This window comes from Panicum virgatum, chromosome 6K (assembly GCF_016808335.1).
Source record: "Panicum virgatum strain AP13 chromosome 6K, P.virgatum_v5, whole genome shotgun sequence".
Classification (NCBI taxonomy): domain Eukaryota; kingdom Viridiplantae; phylum Streptophyta; class Magnoliopsida; order Poales; family Poaceae; genus Panicum; species Panicum virgatum.
Window position 1 is genome coordinate 12,496,240 of NC_053141.1, and position 8,217 is coordinate 12,504,456.

Sequence of the window (8,217 nt, forward strand, 5' to 3'; positions counted from 1 at the left end):
ATAATTAGACTTGGATTTGGCGCAAGCTTCTGCAATTTCGAAACCACGAAAAAATTCTTTCACCGCCAGCCTGACCATCGGAGCTGATAAATTACCACGGCACCCTTCGGAGTCCTTTCGCGCATCGCACTGAGCAGTTTCCCCTTGAAGGGAAAAAATTAGGGTTAATTGGGTTTATACCATTACAATTTTCACACTTTGGAGTTATATTATTACTATTCATCATATTACAAATATACCATTACAATTTCATATTCGTTGAAGACGTGCTATTACTTATCCTTTCGATGTGTTTATAAAAATTTCTGGACAGAAATACCCCTTCATCTTCCTCCTCCCATCACCTCTCTCCGCCATTCCTCAACGAGCTTTGGTGCTTCAGACCTCTCCGTGCTTCCTCGCGCTCGAGCAGCTGTTTACCACCTCGCAGATTACGACCGACGCCAACGGCGCTGCCTTTCCTCCCCTCCCCTCCCCTCCATCCAATGACCCCTATCACTGACACACACAATGCAGATGATATTCTCCCGAGAGCTGCGGCAGTAACTTGTCAGATGCGCTCACCACTAGCGTGGTGACTCCATCGAGAGGAGAGCTCCACCTTCAAGTTAGCTTCTTCACTGGTGGCCGCTTGGATTTGCACTGTGTAGTTGTGTTGCATATCGATGGAGGGCCCATCGCGCGGATAAGTGCAGCTCCATGTCGCGCCTCAGGGACAAGCCGGCGGCGGCGCAGGAGCAGACGGGGGCACGCGGAGCCGGACTGACGCGACGTTGCTGCGGCCTGTGGGGGCAACCGTAGCAGCTCCCTGACGCGGGCGCGTCGCGCGGGGCGCGCAGATGATAGGAGAGGAGGAGCCGGACGCCATGGGAGGAAGGAGAGTGGTGATGGGAAGAGGATGAAGATAGGGACATTTTGGTCCAGATATTTTTATAAATATGTGAAACGGGTAAGTAATAGTATATTTTCAGAAAATGTAAAATTATAATAATATATTTATAATATGATAAATAGTAATGGTATAACTTGGAAGCGTGAAAATTGTAATAGTATAAACCTAATTAACCTAAAAAACTAAAAAGAAGAGGAAAACTAAAGACCCAACCTATCTCGCCGCCGGCGGGAACAGTGGCGGCGGCGGGAATGGAGGAGGAGGTGCTCCTAGAGGTGCGGTGCGCGGGGTGCGGAGACACGCTGGAGGTGGAGCGCGGCCTGACGGAGTTCGCCTGCCCCGGCTGCGCCACGCCGCAGGCGCTCCCGCCGGAGCTCATGGCCCCGCCGCCCGCGCCGCGCGCTCCCGCTCCCGCCCGGCCCCGCGCGGGTCCCGTGCGGGGGGTGCGGCGCCGTGCTGGCCGTGCCCAGGGGCATGCCCCGCCTCCTCGCGTGCCCGCTCTGCGGCGCCGAGGTCGACGGCGACGGCGGCCGACGCCTTGCTGCCCGCAGCGGCGGCGTCCAGGTCATTTCGCCGCCGGGAGCTGTCGCGCACCCTGCAACGTCCTCGCGGCTGCCGGAGGTGCGTTGCTCGAGCCGGTTGCACTGCACGTTTCAGCGGTTGGGGTTTTGGCTGCAAATGTATGAGCATATATAAAAAAATGTCCGATTACATAATTGTAAATTTTGTCCTAATAGCAGGAAAATGTGCACGAACTGAAGGATTGCATTTCATATCGGCAAAATTTCTTGAGAATTTTGCCGACATTGTGGCGACTGTTGCCATTAGATGCTCTGTTCTGTTCATTTGCAAGTTCCTGCGTAGGAACTGAATTGTTGGACTTTAATTTGTTCTTACTAGCTTGATCTTAGCATGATGGGTCTTTTTATATCATCTACATTGCTGTACCAATACTTCAACCGAATTAAGAAAATGATGGATTCATCATCTGCATCTTTGACATGTATTGCGTGTTTCCACTAAATTAGCAGCGCCAGATTATCTATGGCTTGTTCAGTTCCTCACTTCCTCTGTTGGTAAATTGCCAGTTGCCAATCCATCAAAGCCTTGTACTTTTTCTTATCTTCCAGAACAAATTGCTTATCAACTAAGTTGGACTTGAAGGATATGGATACTAATTTAATTAGTGGCAACGATCTGTCATTTTGCATGCTAAATTTCTGAGTGTATACATATCTTTAGGTGAAGTGCATAATCATTAAGTGATCATTGAATCTTCTTCCTTTTTCTCGATCCTCTATTCTCCATGCATTGTTGTCAAATTACCTTTATTGATTATTTGCTTGCAAATTGCTTCTCATCTCTTGAAATAATTTTGTTCATTCTTTTCAGACATTCCAATGAGTAGGACGTTGTATATTTTAATATTTTTTACATATATCTGTGTGTACAAGTGTGTCTTAGCCAGTACCCCAACTTGCTTGGGAAAAAAGGCTATGTTGTTGTTGTTGTTGTATATCTGTGTGTACAAGTGTGTCTTAGCCAGTAACATTCTTTCCTTTTTCCAATTTCATTGTTGTGGGTCGTGTGCAGGAAGAGAGCATCAGCCGGGCAATTCATGGAGGGCAAGTGCAAGTAGGAAGGTACAATGCGCCAATCCCGTTTCGTGTTCTTTCAGTTAGAGAGGAGTCAATCAGCTCTCCCAGATCAAACACAAGGAGTGCTGTTCGTGTGGATTGGGTAAGAAGTGGACCTGTCAGCCATTCCATTGACAGAGAGGAATCACCCATTCGATTACTCAATGAAACTGTTGAAAAGCACAACTTGGAAGAAATCTAGACCATCAGCTGGTACCGGATATGTATGTGTAGACAGGGTAAGATTGGACCATCCTAGTAAGTTCAACCATGCCCTGCGGACACACGAAGGGCCCTCCAATCATTCTGTGCATACAGAGCAGGCACAGGGAGAGAATGAAAGTGGTGCCATTGTAAGAATTGCAATCCAAAAGGCTACACATACTATTTCTAGTATTGCAGAGCAGGAAACTATAGATCCTCCAAGTCAAACTGCTTGTGCTGATCAGGCAGAAGTCGAGTCGTGTGATAACACAATTAAATGGAATCAGAAGAGGAAAAGGGGCAGCAAAACTACTGCTGGGGATCAAATTGGAGAAAACGGGAGTTTGAGTTCTTCAAGTGAAGATATTCATCACACTTGTAGTAAGCATACACATCCAGAATGTAACAGAAACAGGAACCCTATCCAGCAGCCAGCTTCTTCTCCAAGTGAAAATCAATTTGATCCTGCAGATAATGACAGAATCATCACTAGATTGTGCCCCAGGCCTCAGAAGCAGGTGTTGCAATCAAACTCAAATGACTTAGACAAAACCTTGCAAACTGTCTCCATTAATCATGATATATCTCAAGATGATTGTTTCCCACAGTACCGAGCACGAGCAGTGGCTACAGGTTCACTTGCCAACCAGGACATCACTACTACTTCGCCACCATTGCTGACTGCCACCCCCTCGCCCAATGCAAATCCACCTTCTGTTGTCTCAAGTTTGTCTCCACCTCAAACTATCTAGATATTTCTCCAGCAGTGTTTTATTTTTGAGGAAAATCTAGCCTGCTGTTTGATTCGGTTTCGCTTGTGCAGGACCACCTGTTCAGCAACCACAACCTCGTTGTCAATTACCAGGCACTCCCCATTCCCAGGTATGCCCCTCCACTTTTTCACATCAAGTATTCATCACTGTCCTACCGAATCCAGTGGTATCTTCCTACGTGGAAATGCCGCATTCATATCAATGGAATTTCTATTCAATAGAAGTGTCTGCAAAAGTTCTTCATTTTTAGTGACTGTACTGGAGCAGGGTGCACAGTCTGTTGGCACAGGATCTATAAACAGATCATCCAGAAAGCGCAGGGGGCGGGGCCCTACAAAACTCATCGAACCACGTAGAGAAGCTGACAGGCCTGTGCTGACTCCAAATAACACTGAGTACGTTTTGTAATTTATATGCTTATCACCAGATGCTGGGATGACTTGTACTTTATAATCTTCATGTACATGACATATTGACTTGTCATATTAGCAGCACCTGGGATGTAGATCCTCCTTGTCCCAAGGTGGCCTCCACCATCTCTGCACTTCTCAAGCAGTGGCACCCAGGATCAACCTGTGTACCACCTAATCAACTCACAAAAGAAGTGCGCCAGGAAGAATTGATTCTCCATTGGAACCAGTATCATTCAGATACAAGGGCCATCATTATGGATGAATTTCTTGTAAGATTATAAGTCAATAACATGTTTCAAAGTTCATCAGGTGTGACTGAATACCATTCTACTTCATTCCTGCAGCAACGCTACAAGTGGGCCCCCAGGCAAGAATCAGCGTGCCTGAAGCTATTTGACCGCAAAATAATCAGACAATTCGCTTCACTCCTGTGTGATGAGAAGCGAAGGGCTAGGGTGGAATTGGCTGCATCAAGGAAAGCTAAGGAAGTATTGGATGCTGCCGGGTCCAAACAGACAAATTCGGATGATGAAGATGCTGGGGCAGAGTTGAAGCAGGAGCGCCGAGATCCAGCTGCAGTGGGGGGTGATGATGATGACCCGTTGCAGTGGAAGCCTTTCCCCCCTGAATGGATGCAACCAAAGTGGTGGGAAAGGGAAATGCTATGTGAGCACTGGGCTTCAGAAGAAGTCCTGCAGGTATCAGCGCAGAAGAGGAAAAACCGATACACAGGAGGTTCTGCCCAGCACACAGCAGGCTCACGGAGCATAGCCATGCACCGAAAATTTATGGTGAGACTGACATTATTGCCTGATTCACACTCTTAATCACACTATCACAGGCTTATTATTCTTACTGAACTGAAATAGATTATACAAAATGGTGGGAAGCCAGTATCTGATATCGAAGTATTCAACAAGACCCACAAATGTGATGGTGGTAAGGGAGAATTTGTCACTGAGAAAGCTAAAAGGACCGTGGTATGTACTCAGTCGCATGCATCTTGTTAATTAATATTTACTTTGCATGTTATCAACTATGATAGAAATTACTTTGATTTATTACCTAAGGTCAGTTGTGTTTGCATTGCACACCACTGTATTTTTCAGGAGCGCTTTAAACATCGTTTGGAGGCAGGTGATACTGAACTTGATCCCCATCTTGTATGGGCACAGGAGGTAGGGGGGCGGAAACGAGGGAGATACTATGGACTCCATGATATCATTGACAAAGCCCGAATCCGTGCCATGGCAAAATCCAGCCCAGTTCATGTGGATAAAGTGACGAAGAAAGAGATGTTCACACAGGACCAGGTGCAGGAAATGATTAGGCTGGCGGCACAGCAATTAAACGAAGCTTGGGAGAAGACGTTTCAGTCCTTGGAGCAAAGGATGCACAGCATGGTGTCACCGGAAGCTCCTCAGGTGCACACATGAGATCCAAATTGGTTTCTTGTTTTCCCCTAGAAAAATGATTCCTTATCCAAACGACGACTGAGATTTTCATACTGTCATGTTCATCTGCAGCATAATCCAGGGCTTTTGTCCGCTGAACCAGTGGCTGAGGATGGGGCGTCACACCAGGTAAATGGAAAATTGGTGCTTTGCTCAGCTGCATTTGTCAGTAGTGCAGATTTTCTAGATAGAAAGGGCACTGGTTCAATGCCCTAGTGCGAAAGAAGAGTTCTGCTAGACATGTGGAACCAAGGTTCTGCACATCATCTTCCTTATGTTTGTTACCCTCTGATTATCTGCACTCACCAGATCTAGCCTGAGATAAATGCTGAATATAGAGTTGGCGAAATCGAATCTTCTCCCTTTGATCCGTTGCGATGCATCAAGAATCCATGCATCTTTTACAATTGGTGAAACCGTAACACTGATGGAATCCGCACGCCTTGCTTTACAGGATGCCTCAGGCTCTTCACATGAAGGAACGTACCAATCCACAACAGAGGAGGAGGAGGAGGAGGAGGACGACGACGACGACGATGAAGATTATGTTGGTGACTAGGAACAATTGAGCTTGCTTCTTTGTATCTGTTTGTTTAGAAGGCCTATGGTACGGTAACTGGAAGTTGCTTAATTGAAAGGTTGCTCTTGTGGCAGCCAGTTGTGTACAACCGTAGTACATAAATCTCTGGGGAGTGCGATCTTGGCATTGTATCTGAACTCTGGCGTCAACGACTTCTTTTCTCCGTCCCGCTCATGTCGCCCAGGACGGGCGACTCGGGCAGACTCCTGCCTCGGCACCTCGCGCGAGTCCCCCGCCGCTGCCGCCTCCGCCGGTAGCAAGGAGAAGCGGGGTCTGCCCTCTAGTAGATCTGCTACTACTTTGTTAGATTTTTAATATTTTTTCTTTCTACCAGAATAATTGAGTTAGAGTTTGAATCATCGTTTCCATGTTTTCGATTTGGCTTTCTATCATGTACTGGATCCCCTTCAGGGGATGCGTCCGGCGATGGTGTATTCTTATAGAGGGATCGAGGTACGGTGGCCTAGTCCTTTTTAATAAGGGATTGGATCTATTTTCTCCCTTGATAGAATCATCTCTCCGGCTACTGATGATACTACTGGCGGTGACGGATCTATCCTTCCGGCCGCCGCTAGTGATGGCTAATAGCGGTGTCGGATTTTATGTTCGGTTCAACCTTCAGGAGATATGGCCGATGCCCTTTCGGCGCTCTTTACTCCCCACAATGGTTGAGTATAACGTGTCTCTTTTGCGGTCTCCACGATCGTGGAGTATTTTGTTGGTAGAAACTGCGATTCTTGTTGTTAGATCTGGTGAAGTTCTATGGCGATGGAGTTTCCTGAGACAATGGATGTCGCCGGATGCAAGGAAGATGAAGAATAGAATCTAGTGGTGTGCTTTACTATAACTTTATTTTATGTTGAGATCTTAGTTGTAAAAATAATTTTATTTTAATTAAATACAGTACCTTTCTAAAAAAATCTCTAGGTAGTGCGAACGGTGGCCCTGGATAAGGATGGCACAGATCGGGTTGGGTGGAGTATTTGGGCACCCAAAACCAAAATCCGAACTTAAAACCCAAACCCGAACCGAACACCGCTTCGGGTGAAAATCCATCCCCAAAACCGAACCCACGGATACCTGAAACCCGATTGGATACCCGAACCCCGTTTTTTATGGCAATATAGTAAAAGTAATAAGTACTTCTTATAAATATATACATGATATATATAAGATTCACATATTCACATATATAAACAAAAGACAATAAATATTAAATAATTTTCTAAGTCAATTTAGAATAAAATTAATAGTTTAAATAAATAAAGTTATTATTAAGTATGCTATAAAACAAGAGTTTTTATTCGAAACGGTTATCCATTGGGTATCCACGGGTGAAAAACCAAACCCGAACCCAAACCCGATAGATTTCGGGGGCCCGAACCTGAAAACCGTGGGTGAGAAATCATTCCCGAACCCAAATCCACTAGACCCGAAACCCGCGGATATCCGACCCGAACTCGCCCCGTTGCCATCCCTAGCCCTGGAACTGGAAGACTAAGGGGCTGTTTGGATCCAGGGGCTAAACTTTTATTCATGTCCCATCAAAGAGAATCTTATTATTTATTACGAGTATTAAATAAAGTCTAATTACAAAACTAATTGCAGAACCCCGGGGCTAAATTGCGAGACTAATCTAATGAGGTATATTAATTCATAATTAGATGATGGTTACTGTAGCATCACTGTTGCAAATCATGAATTAATTAGGCTCATTAGATTCATCTCGCGAATTAGCACACATCTGTCAAAAAAAATTATAAACATATTTATTTAATACTCTTAAATAGTAAGATTCTCTTTGATGTGATAGGGGCTAAACTTTAGCCCCTGGAAACAAAACAGGGTCTTGATAAGCTCTCGTTTGCTTTTTTTAGTTTAAGTCATAAGTCCCATCACATCGCATATTTAAACACCAATTAGAAGTACTAAATATAGAGTTATTACAAATATGATTTCATAAGTCATGACTTAATCACGAGACGAATCTATTAAATCTAATTAGTCTATAATTTGACTACTAATTGCAACAGTAACTATCTGCTAATCGTGCATTAAATATACTTAATAGATTTTTCTAGAGTCCTAATTACAACTTATGCAATTAATTTTATATTAAATTAATATTTAAATATTTAAATTGATATCCGAACATTCGATATGACATTAATTTTTAAAAAAACAAACAAGAGGCCTGAGTCTTTGCGCGTTGCGTTGACCTGAGGTCGCCGCCTTCCATCTGGTCTTGGCTCCTTACCCGCCGT

At 44.8% G+C, this 8,217-nt stretch overlaps 1 pseudogene; it reads left to right on the forward strand.

The window, feature by feature from the left end:
• The first annotated feature begins 1,065 nt into the window (after positions 1–1,065).
• On the forward strand, positions 1,066–6,105 carry LOC120713248 (annotated as a pseudogene).
• The last annotated feature ends 2,112 nt before the right edge of the window (positions 6,106–8,217 follow it).